This window comes from Pleurodeles waltl, chromosome 10 (assembly GCF_031143425.1).
Source record: "Pleurodeles waltl isolate 20211129_DDA chromosome 10, aPleWal1.hap1.20221129, whole genome shotgun sequence".
In the NCBI taxonomy this organism is placed as follows: domain Eukaryota; kingdom Metazoa; phylum Chordata; class Amphibia; order Caudata; family Salamandridae; genus Pleurodeles; species Pleurodeles waltl.
In genome coordinates, this window is record NC_090449.1 from 329,718,889 (window position 1) to 329,733,261 (window position 14,373).

The following is a 14,373-nucleotide window of genomic DNA, read 5'->3' on the forward strand; positions in this document are numbered from 1 at the left end:
AACAACAACAGGCAGACAAGCTCAACCTGGGTTTCCTGGTTAGGTGGGCGGAGCAGAATGGCAATGGTCCCTCCTTGTGACTTGAAATTAACATGAAGAAGACAGAGAGGCAGCTGGGAGTAGGCAGTACCCATGCACCCCTGAACACTGTCTTGCGATTTTCACCCAATTCTGAAATGAGTCGGGAGGAAAGGAGGTGATTTTCCTATCGAAGGCCATTCTGGGAATTCAGCCACCCCGCGTCTCCCAGGTGAGTGTTTCAGGCCTGTGAGGCACTCATAGAAATCTCGCCTGATCGAGCACTGAGCGAGCAATTGTGCTTGAATACAAGAGGCATGCTCCTCTGGCTCAGGCGCAAGAGATGGCAGGCCCTTCAGTGCTTCTGGTCTGGAAGTCTACGGTGCAAGGGCCCAGGTCCTGCGGAGGCGTACAACTACCAGAAAGGGTCTGCTTTTCTCATCAGCGCCACAGTTCAGCTTGCTAGCATAGGGCTTCTTGACTACCTCTTGCCTTGCTAGAGGCAAAAAAAAAACCCTTGGCACAAAACATCAATTGCTATGGCACGCTTAGAAGGAGAGTCTCCAAGTGGCCCTGCTTTTTCACAAAGACACTTCAGAAGATGTTTGAAAGGCTTTTGCAGCAGCAGGCTTGTTGGTCTAGGGGTATGATTCTCGCTTTGGGTGTGAGAGGTCCCGGGTTCAAATCCCGGACGAGCCCGTGCCTTCATAGGTTCGATCTGTTTTTAAACAGGAGTATTTCTGCTTTCCACTCTTGTAAGATGCCATGGTGGAATGCATTGCATGCTTTCTACTGGTGTCGAGGCAGTTCGGCATGATGAAGGAGTGCGGGATTTCTTTCTAACTGCTTTTTTGTGTTGGAGCAGCACTTCTCGTTGGAACATGAAATGCACAGTGCTTCTCCAAAGTAATTGCAGGGCTGGTTTTGAAATCACCTCTTGGAATGAAAGTGATCCCAGTTCCTTTCTTCCAAAGGAAGAGATCCTGTCAGAAAGGCTCAGCTTTGAGCGTCATGAATATTGTCCCTTAGTCCTTGCATTCCAGTCCAAAGCATAGCCACATAAAGAAAGCAGGTGTGTCTGTTTCCAGTGCAGTGGTTCCAGTCCAATGCATAGCCACATGAAGCAAATAAGCAGGCATGTCTGTTTCTGTAGTGTAGTGGTTATCACGTTCGCCTTACACGCGAAAGGTCCCTGGTTCGAGGCCAGGCAGAAACAGCAAGTTGCTGTGCTTTATCACATTATTTGCATTTACCACCTCACCTGACAGGTAAATTGAAATTAAAGAGGCTGTGTCTATCCCTCACCATCGTGAGGTACTACGCTCCAAGGGCATCGGTCTCAACTCACCAAGAGAAGACGATACACCTTACGGCAGTCAGTTGCTCCCTTTTTGACCTTTCCATTGAAGCCTGGGCCTACTGTGGTCAAGCCAGCCAAGGAAGGAAGGTATGAGAGCGAAAATGGCTTTCCTACCTTCACCAAGAACATACACCTTGAGCAAAGAAAGGGCCAGACTTACAAGGCCCTATCGCCACCGGCACATCATCTTTAGTGACGCCCCGGTGGCACTATGTACTGTGCCGTATTTACAAGACGCCGTTCAACCACGTTTTGTGGCTTAACACCACCTTGTAAATACGGCCCCTTCACACGCAGCCCTTTCCCTGGAAGGGGCGTGCAATGGGCGTTGCTCTGGGTGGGCCACTGCAACACCATAGCATTTTGATGCTGCTCCAGTTTTACGAGTTTTTGTAAATCTGTGGCAGCGCCAAAATCCAAGCGCCATACAATGGGTGTCGTTATAGTGGAGAAACGAGCAGAAATGTTTTCATTTCTCCTCATTTTTGCTCTTTCTATGTGTGCTGCACGAACATATCGCCACTGAAGATTTCTGTTGTGCAGGAAGGTGTGCCTTCCTGAACAAAAACAATTTCCCCCTCCACGCAGCCATCCTTGTACCATGGCGCAAGGATGGCTGCGTTGGTGCTCGGCAGCTAATTTAGAGCTGGCGCAGAGGGAAGCACAGGGGTGCGCTGTATTCTACTAAATACGGCGCTTCCCTGCATTTTGAAAATGACTGAGTGCGAGGCTGCCAAATTTGGCAGAGCGTCTCACTCAGTCATCCTCTTGTAATTATGGGCCAAAAGGTCTAAAGGATAGAGGCGTTTTATGTCATGTTCGATGACGACCATGGAAATGACTCTAGTCATATTGCAGAAGAGAGAACCATGTGCATTTTCTTGCCTTGCGATGTATTCGCCCACTCTCTGCCCTCAACCCTAGGAGCAGGGTCTGAGCAGTGGTGCTTCTGTGCCCTCGCTCGTTGGTGTCCGGGTCCAAATCCCCAACACACCCTTTTTAGCAGAAAACACACAAATTTTACTCAAAATACACAAAGCTTGAAGATTCCTCATTCCACTCAAAGCATTGTTGTGCAAAATATTTTTAGCCTCAGGAGAAAAAAAGGATCACCATGCCTTGGCTTCCTTCCTGCTTGCTTTCAGTGTGCTCTGTGTGATGCTTTCACAGGCTCTGGTTTCAGGCATTTAGGCATCAGATATTTGTCTCTACCCGCAGCTGTGACTTTTCAGTACATCTGAGTGTACGCTTGCTGGCTGACAACGCTGCAATTTTCACACTTACTCCTCGCTTTGCGAGCAACTGCTGATCAAGTATAGAGGCAATCGGGCAAACATATGAGGGGAATTTTGCTCCTTCAGTCAAGCCCTCATGCTTGTTTCTGTAGTGTAGTGGTTATCACGTTCGCCTAACACGCGAAAGGTCCCCGGTTCGAGACCGGGCAGAAACAATGGGCAGTGTCTGCTTTTGTGTTTGCTCCCTAAAAGCTTAGTCTCACTCAGGGATGGCCTTTAAAAACTTGTGACCTGTGTAAAACTTGTATTACTATTGCAGGCCGGTAAAAAGTTATCTGCATCTTTGCGTAGTCGTGCATGTGCCTGGTTTCTTATTCTGTTTTTTACTTTTTTTTTTCTTGGCCATGTTATATTGTGGGGCCTTTAAACCTGTCACCTTGATAGGAACATTGCAAGCGGCAGCATCGACAAGTGCAGACTGAGGAGTCAGACCTAAACACAGACTCAGCTGTCAGGATGGCCGAGTGGTCTAAGGCGGCAGCCTCAAGAGAGCTTGATCTTCAGTTAAGCTAAGCATCCTGGTTTGCTCATGTAGTTGTGGGTTCATATCGCACTTCTGATAGGTCTATTTTCTGCCCTTAAATCTTCCTCTGCTTGCACAGCCAGCTCCCCACAACACTATCTTTGCAAGCTGCTGTAGCATATGAAAAGAAATCCACCAACCCTCCGGCTGGGCCCTCAATCAGCATTCCATGTATTTCTGGAAGGGGCATCTCAGTCACGCCTTCTGTTAGAGCTGCACCTTATCACTGTAACTACCATGCTGGTTTCTACTTAAGCAGTTGATTCCATCGTTTGAAGTGAGGCTCTCCTGCCACTTTTGGGCAGAGAAGGCACTGCCCCTGCAACAACAACAGGCAGACAAGCTCAACCTGGGTTTCCTGGTTAGGTGGGCGGAGCAGAATGGCAATGGTCCCTCCTTGTGACTTGAAATTAACATGAAGAAGACAGAGAGGCAGCTGGGAGTAGGCAGTACCCATGCACCCCTGAACACTGTCTTGCGATTTTCACCCAATTCTGAAATGAGTCGGGAGGAAAGGAGGTGATTTTCCTATCGAAGGCCATTCTGGGAATTCAGCCACCCCGCGTCTCCCAGGTGAGTGTTTCAGGCCTGTGAGGCACTCATATAAATCTCGCCTGATCGAGCACTGAGCGAGCAATTGTGCTTGAATACAAGAGGCATGCTCCTCTGGCTCAGGCGCAAGAGATGGCAGGCCCTTCAGTGCTTCTGGTCTGGAAGTCTACGGTGCAAGGGCCCAGGTCCTGCGGAGGCGTACAACTACCAGAAAGGGTCTGCTTTTCTCATCAGCGCCACAGTTCAGCTTGCTAGCATAGGGCTTCTTGACTACCTCTTGCCTTGCTAGAGGCAAAAAAAAAACCCTTGGCACAAAACATCAATTGCTATGGCACGCTTAGAAGGAGAGTCTCCAAGTGGCCCTGCTTTTTCACAAAGACACTTCAGAAGATGTTTGAAAGGCTTTTGCAGCAGCAGGCTCGTTGGTCTAGGGGTATGATTCTCGCTTTGGGTGTGAGAGGTCCCGGGTTCAAATCCCGGACGAGCCCGTGCCTTCATAGGTTCGATCTGTTTTTAAACAGGAGTATTTCTGCTTTCCACTCTTGTAAGATGCCATGGTGGAATGCATTGCATGCTTTCTACTGGTGTCGAGGCAGTTCGGCATGATGAAGGAGTGCGGGATTTCTTTCTAACTGCTTTTTTGTGTTGGAGCAGCACTTCTCGTTGGAACATGAAATGCACAGTGCTTCTCCAAAGTAATTGCAGGGCTGGTTTTGAAATCACCTCTTGGAATGAAAGTGATCCCAGTTCCTTTCTTCCAAAGGAAGAGATCCTGTCAGAAAGGCTCAGCTTTGAGCGTCATGAATATTGTCCCTTAGTCCTTGCATTCCAGTCCAAAGCATAGCCACATAAAGAAAGCAGGTGTGTCTGTTTCCAGTGCAGTGGTTCCAGTCCAATGCATAGCCACATGAAGCAAATAAGCAGGCATGTCTGTTTCTGTAGTGTAGTGGTTATCACGTTCGCCTTACACGCGAAAGGTCCCTGGTTCGAGGCCAGGCAGAAACAGCAAGTTGCTGTGCTTTATCACATTATTTGCATTTACCACCTCACCTGACAGGTAAATTGAAATTAAAGAGGCTGTGTCTATCCCTCACCATCGTGAGGTACTACGCTCCAAGGGCATCGGTCTCAACTCACCAAGAGAAGACGATACACCTTACGGCAGTCAGTTGCTCCCTTTTTGACCTTTCCATTGAAGCCTGGGCCTACTGTGGTCAAGCCAGCCAAGGAAGGAAGGTATGAGAGCGAAAATGGCTTTCCTACCTTCACCAAGAACATACACCTTGAGCAAAGAAAGGGCCAGACTTACAAGGCCCTATCGCCACCGGCACATCATCTTTAGTGACGCCCCGGTGGCACTATGTACTGTGCCGTATTTACAAGACGCCGTTCAACCACGTTTTGTGGCTTAACACCACCTTGTAAATACGGCCCCTTCACACGCAGCCCTTTCCCTGGAAGGGGCGTGCAATGGGCGTTGCTCTGGGTGGGCCACTGCAACACCATAGCATTTTGATGCTGCTCCAGTTTTACGAGTTTTTGTAAATCTGTGGCAGCGCCAAAATCCAAGCGCCATACAATGGGTGTCGTTATAGTGGAGAAACGAGCAGAAATGTTTTCATTTCTCCTCATTTTTGCTCTTTCTATGTGTGCTGCACGAACATATCGCCACTGAAGATTTCTGTTGTGCAGGAAGGTGTGCCTTCCTGAACAAAAACAATTTCCCCCTCCACGCAGCCATCCTTGTACCATGGCGCAAGGATGGCTGCGTTGGTGCTCGGCAGCTAATTTAGAGCTGGCGCAGAGGGAAGCACAGGGGTGCGCTGTATTCTACTAAATACGGCGCTTCCCTGCATTTTGAAAATGACTGAGTGCGAGGCTGCCAAATTTGGCAGAGCGTCTCACTCAGTCATCCTCTTGTAATTATGGGCCAAAAGGTCTAAAGGATAGAGGCGTTTTATGTCATGTTCGATGACGACCATGGAAATGACTCTAGTCATATTGCAGAAGAGAGAACCATGTGCATTTTCTTGCCTTGCGATGTATTCGCCCACTCTCTGCCCTCAACCCTAGGAGCAGGGTCTGAGCAGTGGTGCTTCTGTGCCCTCGCTCGTTGGTGTCCGGGTCCAAATCCCCAACACACCCTTTTTAGCAGAAAACACACAAATTTTACTCAAAATACACAAAGCTTGAAGATTCCTCATTCCACTCAAAGCATTGTTGTGCAAAATATTTTTAGCCTCAGGAGAAAAAAAGGATCACCATGCCTTGGCTTCCTTCCTGCTTGCTTTCAGTGTGCTCTGTGTGATGCTTTCACAGGCTCTGGTTTCAGGCATTTAGGCATCAGATATTTGTCTCTACCCGCAGCTGTGACTTTTCAGTACATCTGAGTGTACACTTGCTGGCTGACAACGCTGCAATTTTCACACTTACTCCTCGCTTTGCGAGCAACTGCTGATCAAGTATAGAGGCAATCGGGCAAACATATGAGGGGAATTTTGCTCCTTCAGTCAAGCCCTCATGCTTGTTTCTGTAGTGTAGTGGTTATCACGTTCGCCTAACACGCGAAAGGTCCCCGGTTCGAGACCGGGCAGAAACAATGGGCAGTGTCTGCTTTTGTGTTTGCTCCCTAAAAGCTTAGTCTCACTCAGGGATGGCCTTTAAAAACTTGTGACCTGTGTAAAACTTGTATTACTATTGCAGGCCGGTAAAAAGTTATCTGCATCTTTGCGTAGTCGTGCATGTGCCTGGTTTCTTATTCTGTTTTTTACTTTTTTTTTTCTTGGCCATGTTATATTGTGGGGCCTTTAAACCTGTCACCTTGATAGGAACATTGCAAGCGGCAGCATCGACAAGTGCAGACTGAGGAGTCAGACCTAAACACAGACTCAGCTGTCAGGATGGCCGAGTGGTCTAAGGCGGCAGCCTCAAGAGAGCTTGATCTTCAGTTAAGCTAAGCATCCTGGTTTGCTCATGTAGTTGTGGGTTCATATCGCACTTCTGATAGGTCTATTTTCTGCCCTTAAATCTTCCTCTGCTTGCACAGCCAGCTCCCCACAACACTATCTTTGCAAGCTGCTGTAGCATATGAAAAGAAATCCACCAACCCTCCGGCTGGGCCCTCAATCAGCATTCCATGTATTTCTGGAAGGGGCATCTCAGTCACGCCTTCTGTTAGAGCTGCACCTTATCACTGTAACTACCATGCTGGTTTCTACTTAAGCAGTTGATTCCATCGTTTGAAGTGAGGCTCTCCTGCCACTTTTGGGCAGAGAAGGCACTGCCCCTGCAACAACAACAGGCAGACAAGCTCAACCTGGGTTTCCTGGTTAGGTGGGCGGAGCAGAATGGCAATGGTCCCTCCTTGTGACTTGAAATTAACATGAAGAAGACAGAGAGGCAGCTGGGAGTAGGCAGTACCCATGCACCCCTGAACACTGTCTTGCGATTTTCACCCAATTCTGAAATGAGTCGGGAGGAAAGGAGGTGATTTTCCTATCGAAGGCCATTCTGGGAATTCAGCCACCCCGCGTCTCCCAGGTGAGTGTTTCAGGCCTGTGAGGCACTCATATAAATCTCACCTGATCGAGCACTGAGCGAGCAATTGTGCTTGAATACAAGAGGCATGCTCCTCTGGCTCAGGCGCAAGAGATGGCAGGCCCTTCAGTGCTTCTGGTCTGGAAGTCTACGGTGCAAGGGCCCAGGTCCTGCGGAGGCGTACAACTACCAGAAAGGGTCTGCTTTTCTCATCAGCGCCACAGTTCAGCTTGCTAGCATAGGGCTTCTTGACTACCTCTTGCCTTGCTAGAGGCAAAAAAAAAACCCTTGGCACAAAACATCAATTGCTATGGCACGCTTAGAAGGAGAGTCTCCAAGTGGCCCTGCTTTTTCACAAAGACACTTCAGAAGATGTTTGAAAGGCTTTTGCAGCAGCAGGCTCGTTGGTCTAGGGGTATGATTCTCGCTTTGGGTGTGAGAGGTCCCGGGTTCAAATCCCGGACGAGCCCGTGCCTTCATAGGTTCGATCTGTTTTTAAACAGGAGTATTTCTGCTTTCCACTCTTGTAAGATGCCATGGTGGAATGCATTGCATGCTTTCTACTGGTGTCGAGGCAGTTCGGCATGATGAAGGAGTGCGGGATTTCTTTCTAACTGCTTTTTTGTGTTGGAGCAGCACTTCTCGTTGGAACATGAAATGCACAGTGCTTCTCCAAAGTAATTGCAGGGCTGGTTTTGAAATCACCTCTTGGAATGAAAGTGATCCCAGTTCCTTTCTTCCAAAGGAAGAGATCCTGTCAGAAAGGCTCAGCTTTGAGCGTCATGAATATTGTCCCTTAGTCCTTGCATTCCAGTCCAAAGCATAGCCACATAAAGAAAGCAGGTGTGTCTGTTTCCAGTGCAGTGGTTCCAGTCCAATGCATAGCCACATGAAGCAAATAAGCAGGCATGTCTGTTTCTGTAGTGTAGTGGTTATCACGTTCGCCTTACACGCGAAAGGTCCCTGGTTCGAGGCCAGGCAGAAACAGCAAGTTGCTGTGCTTTATCACATTATTTGCATTTACCACCTCACCTGACAGGTAAATTGAAATTAAAGAGGCTGTGTCTATCCCTCACCATCGTGAGGTACTACGCTCCAAGGGCATCGGTCTCAACTCACCAAGAGAAGACGATACACCTTACGGCAGTCAGTTGCTCCCTTTTTGACCTTTCCATTGAAGCCTGGGCCTACTGTGGTCAAGCCAGCCAAGGAAGGAAGGTATGAGAGCGAAAATGGCTTTCCTACCTTCACCAAGAACATACACCTTGAGCAAAGAAAGGGCCAGACTTACAAGGCCCTATCGCCACCGGCACGTCATCTTTAGTGACGCCCCGGTGGCACTATGTACTGTGCCGTATTTACAAGACGCCGTTCAACCACGTTTTGTGGCTTAACACCACCTTGTAAATACGGCCCCTTCACACGCAGCCCTTTCCCTGGAAGGGGCGTGCAATGGGCGTTGCTCTGGGTGGGCCACTGCAACACCATAGCATTTTGATGCTGCTCCAGTTTTACGAGTTTTTGTAAATCTGTGGCAGCGCCAAAATCCAAGCGCCATACAATGGGTGTCGTTATAGTGGAGAAACGAGCAGAAATGTTTTCATTTCTCCTCATTTTTGCTCTTTCTATGTGTGCTGCACGAACATATCGCCACTGAAGATTTCTGTTGTGCAGGAAGGTGTGCCTTCCTGAACAAAAACAATTTCCCCCTCCACGCAGCCATCCTTGTACCATGGCGCAAGGATGGCTGCGTTGGTGCTCGGCAGCTAATTTAGAGCTGGCGCAGAGGGAAGCACAGGGGTGCGCTGTATTCTACTAAATACGGCGCTTCCCTGCATTTTGAAAATGACTGAGTGCGAGGCTGCCAAATTTGGCAGAGCGTCTCACTCAGTCATCCTCTTGTAATTATGGGCCAAAAGGTCTAAAGGATAGAGGCGTTTTATGTCATGTTCGATGACGACCATGGAAATGACTCTAGTCATATTGCAGAAGAGAGAACCATGTGCATTTTCTTGCCTTGCGATGTATTCGCCCACTCTCTGCCCTCAACCCTAGGAGCAGGGTCTGAGCAGTGGTGCTTCTGTGCCCTCGCTCGTTGGTGTCCGGGTCCAAATCCCCAACACACCCTTTTTAGCAGAAAACACACAAATTTTACTCAAAATACACAAAGCTTGAAGATTCCTCATTCCACTCAAAGCATTGTTGTGCAAAATATTTTTAGCCTCAGGAGAAAAAAAGGATCACCATGCCTTGGCTTCCTTCCTGCTTGCTTTCAGTGTGCTCTGTGTGATGCTTTCACAGGCTCTGGTTTCAGGCATTTAGGCATCAGATATTTGTCTCTACCCGCAGCTGTGACTTTTCAGTACATCTGAGTGTACGCTTGCTGGCTGACAACGCTGCAATTTTCACACTTACTCCTCGCTTTGCGAGCAACTGCTGATCAAGTATAGAGGCAATCGGGCAAACATATGAGGGGAATTTTGCTCCTTCAGTCAAGCCCTCATGCTTGTTTCTGTAGTGTAGTGGTTATCACATTCGCCTAACACGCGAAAGGTCCCCGGTTCGAGACCGGGCAGAAACAATGGGCAGTGTCTGCTTTTGTGTTTGCTCCCTAAAAGCTTAGTCTCACTCAGGGATGGCCTTTAAAAACTTGTGACCTGTGTAAAACTTGTATTACTATTGCAGGCCGGTAAAAAGTTATCTGCATCTTTGCGTAGTCGTGCATGTGCCTGGTTTCTTATTCTGTTTTTTACTTTTTTTTTTCTTGGCCATGTTATATTGTGGGGCCTTTAAACCTGTCACCTTGATAGGAACATTGCAAGCGGCAGCATCGACAAGTGCAGACTGAGGAGTCAGACCTAAACACAGACTCAGCTGTCAGGATGGCCGAGTGGTCTAAGGCGGCAGCCTCAAGAGAGCTTGATCTTCAGTTAAGCTAAGCATCCTGGTTTGCTCATGTAGTTGTGGGTTCATATCGCACTTCTGATAGGTCTATTTTCTGCCCTTAAATCTTCCTCTGCTTGCACAGCCAGCTCCCCACAACACTATCTTTGCAAGCTGCTGTAGCATATGAAAAGAAATCCACCAACCCTCCGGCTGGGCCCTCAATCAGCATTCCATGTATTTCTGGAAGGGGCATCTCAGTCACGCCTTCTGTTAGAGCTGCACCTTATCACTGTAACTACCATGCTGGTTTCTACTTAAGCAGTTGATTCCATCGTTTGAAGTGAGGCTCTCCTGCCACTTTTGGGCAGAGAAGGCACTGCCCCTGCAACAACAACAGGCAGACAAGCTCAACCTGGGTTTCCTGGTTAGGTGGGCGGAGCAGAATGGCAATGGTCCCTCCTTGTGACTTGAAATTAACATGAAGAAGACAGAGAGGCAGCTGGGAGTAGGCAGTACCCATGCACCCCTGAACACTGTCTTGCGATTTTCACCCAATTCTGAAATGAGTCGGGAGGAAAGGAGGTGATTTTCCTATCGAAGGCCATTCTGGGAATTCAGCCACCCCGCGTCTCCCAGGTGAGTGTTTCAGGCCTGTGAGGCACTCATATAAATCTCGCCTGATCGAGCACTGAGCGAGCAATTGTGCTTGAATACAAGAGGCATGCTCCTCTGGCTCAGGCGCAAGAGATGGCAGGCCCTTCAGTGCTTCTGGTCTGGAAGTCTACGGTGCAAGGGCCCAGGTCCTGCGGAGGCGTACAACTACCAGAAAGGGTCTGCTTTTCTCATCAGCGCCACAGTTCAGCTTGCTAGCATAGGGCTTCTTGACTACCTCTTGCCTTGCTAGAGGCAAAAAAAAAACCCTTGGCACAAAACATCAATTGCTATGGCACGCTTAGAAGGAGAGTCTCCAAGTGGCCCTGCTTTTTCACAAAGACACTTCAGAAGATGTTTGAAAGGCTTTTGCAGCAGCAGGCTCGTTGGTCTAGGGGTATGATTCTCGCTTTGGGTGTGAGAGGTCCCGGGTTCAAATCCCGGACGAGCCCGTGCCTTCATAGGTTCGATCTGTTTTTAAACAGGAGTATTTCTGCTTTCCACTCTTGTAAGATGCCATGGTGGAATGCATTGCATGCTTTCTACTGGTGTCGAGGCAGTTCGGCATGATGAAGGAGTGCGGGATTTCTTTCTAACTGCTTTTTTGTGTTGGAGCAGCACTTCTCGTTGGAACATGAAATGCACAGTGCTTCTCCAAAGTAATTGCAGGGCTGGTTTTGAAATCACCTCTTGGAATGAAAGTGATCCCAGTTCCTTTCTTCCAAAGGAAGAGATCCTGTCAGAAAGGCTCAGCTTTGAGCGTCATGAATATTGTCCCTTAGTCCTTGCATTCCAGTCCAAAGCATAGCCACATAAAGAAAGCAGGTGTGTCTGTTTCCAGTGCAGTGGTTCCAGTCCAATGCATAGCCACATGAAGCAAATAAGCAGGCATGTCTGTTTCTGTAGTGTAGTGGTTATCACGTTCGCCTTACACGCGAAAGGTCCCTGGTTCGAGGCCAGGCAGAAACAGCAAGTTGCTGTGCTTTATCACATTATTTGCATTTACCACCTCACCTGACAGGTAAATTGAAATTAAAGAGGCTGTGTCTATCCCTCACCATCGTGAGGTACTACGCTCCAAGGGCATCGGTCTCAACTCACCAAGAGAAGACGATACACCTTACGGCAGTCAGTTGCTCCCTTTTTGACCTTTCCATTGAAGCCTGGGCCTACTGTGGTCAAGCCAGCCAAGGAAGGAAGGTATGAGAGCGAAAATGGCTTTCCTACCTTCACCAAGAACATACACCTTGAGCAAAGAAAGGGCCAGACTTACAAGGCCCTATCGCCACCGGCACATCATCTTTAGTGACGCCCCGGTGGCACTATGTACTGTGCCGTATTTACAAGACGCCGTTCAACCACGTTTTGTGGCTTAACACCACCTTGTAAATACGGCCCCTTCACACGCAGCCCTTTCCCTGGAAGGGGCGTGCAATGGGCGTTGCTCTGGGTGGGCCACTGCAACACCATAGCATTTTGATGCTGCTCCAGTTTTACGAGTTTTTGTAAATCTGTGGCAGCGCCAAAATCCAAGCGCCATACAATGGGTGTCGTTATAGTGGAGAAACGAGCAGAAATGTTTTCATTTCTCCTCATTTTTGCTCTTTCTATGTGTGCTGCACGAACATATCGCCACTGAAGATTTCTGTTGTGCAGGAAGGTGTGCCTTCCTGAACAAAAACAATTTCCCCCTCCACGCAGCCATCCTCGTACCATGGCGCAAGGATGGCTGCGTTGGTGCTCGGCAGCTAATTTAGAGCTGGCGCAGAGGGAAGCACAGGGGTGCGCTGTATTCTACTAAATACGGCGCTTCCCTGCATTTTGAAAATGACTGAGTGCGAGGCTGCCAAATTTGGCAGAGCGTCTCACTCAGTCATCCTCTTGTAATTATGGGCCAAAAGGTCTAAAGGATAGAGGCGTTTTATGTCATGTTCGATGACGACCATGGAAATGACTCTAGTCATATTGCAGAAGAGAGAACCATGTGCATTTTCTTGCCTTGCGATGTATTCGCCCACTCTCTGCCCTCAACCCTAGGAGCAGGGTCTGAGCAGTGGTGCTTCTGTGCCCTCGCTCGTTGGTGTCCGGGTCCAAATCCCCAACACACCCTTTTTAGCAGAAAACACACAAATTTTACTCAAAATACACAAAGCTTGAAGATTCCTCATTCCACTCAAAGCATTGTTGTGCAAAATATTTTTAGCCTCAGGAGAAAAAAAGGATCACCATGCCTTGGCTTCCTTCCTGCTTGCTTTCAGTGTGCTCTGTGTGATGCTTTCACAGGCTCTGGTTTCAGGCATTTAGGCATCAGATATTTGTCTCTACCCGCAGCTGTGACTTTTCAGTACATCTGAGTGTACGCTTGCTGGCTGACAACGCTGCAATTTTCACACTTACTCCTCGCTTTGCGAGCAACTGCTGATCAAGTATAGAGGCAATCGGGCAAACATATGAGGGGAATTTTGCTCCTTCAGTCAAGCCCTCATGCTTGTTTCTGTAGTGTAGTGGTTATCACGTTCGCCTAACACGCGAAAGGTCCCCGGTTCGAGACCGGGCAGAAACAATGGGCAGTGTCTGCTTTTGTGTTTGCTCCCTAAAAGCTTAGTCTCACTCAGGGATGGCCTTTAAAAACTTGTGACCTGTGTAAAACTTGTATTACTATTGCAGGCCGGTAAAAAGTTATCTGCATCTTTGCGTAGTCGTGCATGTGCCTGGTTTCTTATTCTGTTTTTTACTTTTTTTTTTCTTGGCCATGTTATATTGTGGGGCCTTTAAACCTGTCACCTTGATAGGAACATTGCAAGCGGCAGCATCGACAAGTGCAGACTGAGGAGTCAGACCTAAACACAGACTCAGCTGTCAGGATGGCCGAGTGGTCTAAGGCGGCAGCCTCAAGAGAGCTTGATCTTCAGTTAAGCTAAGCATCCTGGTTTGCTCATGTAGTTGTGGGTTCATATCGCACTTCTGATAGGTCTATTTTCTGCCCTTAAATCTTCCTCTGCTTGCACAGCCAGCTCCCCACAACACTATCTTTGCAAGCTGCTGTAGCATATGAAAAGAAATCCACCAACCCTCCGGCTGGGCCCTCAATCAGCATTCCATGTATTTCTGGAAGGGGCATCTCAGTCACGCCTTCTGTTAGAGCTGCACCTTATCACTGTAACTACCATGCTGGTTTCTACTTAAGCAGTTGATTCCATCGTTTGAAGTGAGGCTCTCCTGCCACTTTTGGGCAGAGAAGGCACTGCCCCTGCAACAACAACAGGCAGACAAGCTCAACCTGGGTTTCCTGGTTAGGTGGGCGGAGCAGAATGGCAATGGTCCCTCCTTGTGACTTGAAATTAACATGAAGAAGACAGAGAGGCAGCTGGGAGTAGGCAGTACCCATGCACCCCTGAACACTGTCTTGCGATTTTCACCCAATTCTGAAATGAGTCGGGAGGAAAGGAGGTGATTTTCCTATCGAAGGCCATTCTGGGAATTCAGCCACCCCGCGTCTCCCAGGTGAGTGTTTCAGGCCTGTGAGGCACTCATATAAATCTCGCCTGATC

The 14,373-nt window shown here is 48.4% G+C and overlaps 12 non-coding genes across 12 annotated transcripts; all 12 read left to right on the forward strand.

The window, feature by feature from the left end:
* The first annotated feature begins 645 nt into the window (after window positions 1–645).
* TRNAP-UGG (transfer RNA proline (anticodon UGG)) lies at window positions 646–717 on the forward strand. Its single transcript has one exon. It is a non-coding gene; the product is annotated as a tRNA-Pro (tRNA).
* A 444-nt stretch (window positions 718–1,161) lies between these two features.
* Window positions 1,162–1,234, forward strand: TRNAV-UAC (transfer RNA valine (anticodon UAC)). The gene has a single exon. It is a non-coding gene; the product is annotated as a tRNA-Val (tRNA).
* A 1,521-nt stretch (window positions 1,235–2,755) lies between these two features.
* On the forward strand, window positions 2,756–2,828 carry TRNAV-AAC (transfer RNA valine (anticodon AAC)). Its single transcript has one exon. It is a non-coding gene; the product is annotated as a tRNA-Val (tRNA).
* A 1,336-nt stretch (window positions 2,829–4,164) lies between these two features.
* On the forward strand, window positions 4,165–4,236 carry TRNAP-UGG (transfer RNA proline (anticodon UGG)). Its single transcript has one exon. It is a non-coding gene; the product is annotated as a tRNA-Pro (tRNA).
* A 444-nt stretch (window positions 4,237–4,680) lies between these two features.
* On the forward strand, window positions 4,681–4,753 carry TRNAV-UAC (transfer RNA valine (anticodon UAC)). Its single transcript has one exon. It is a non-coding gene; the product is annotated as a tRNA-Val (tRNA).
* Window positions 4,754–6,274: 1,521 nt separating this feature from the next.
* On the forward strand, window positions 6,275–6,347 carry TRNAV-AAC (transfer RNA valine (anticodon AAC)). Its single transcript has one exon. It is a non-coding gene; the product is annotated as a tRNA-Val (tRNA).
* Window positions 6,348–7,683: 1,336 nt separating this feature from the next.
* Window positions 7,684–7,755, forward strand: TRNAP-UGG (transfer RNA proline (anticodon UGG)). Its single transcript has one exon. It is a non-coding gene; the product is annotated as a tRNA-Pro (tRNA).
* A 444-nt stretch (window positions 7,756–8,199) lies between these two features.
* TRNAV-UAC (transfer RNA valine (anticodon UAC)) lies at window positions 8,200–8,272 on the forward strand. The gene has a single exon. It is a non-coding gene; the product is annotated as a tRNA-Val (tRNA).
* A 1,521-nt stretch (window positions 8,273–9,793) lies between these two features.
* TRNAV-AAC (transfer RNA valine (anticodon AAC)) lies at window positions 9,794–9,866 on the forward strand. The gene has a single exon. It is a non-coding gene; the product is annotated as a tRNA-Val (tRNA).
* Window positions 9,867–11,202: 1,336 nt separating this feature from the next.
* On the forward strand, window positions 11,203–11,274 carry TRNAP-UGG (transfer RNA proline (anticodon UGG)). The gene has a single exon. It is a non-coding gene; the product is annotated as a tRNA-Pro (tRNA).
* A 444-nt stretch (window positions 11,275–11,718) lies between these two features.
* TRNAV-UAC (transfer RNA valine (anticodon UAC)) lies at window positions 11,719–11,791 on the forward strand. Its single transcript has one exon. It is a non-coding gene; the product is annotated as a tRNA-Val (tRNA).
* A 1,521-nt stretch (window positions 11,792–13,312) lies between these two features.
* On the forward strand, window positions 13,313–13,385 carry TRNAV-AAC (transfer RNA valine (anticodon AAC)). The gene has a single exon. It is a non-coding gene; the product is annotated as a tRNA-Val (tRNA).
* Window positions 13,386–14,373: the final 988 nt, after the last annotated feature.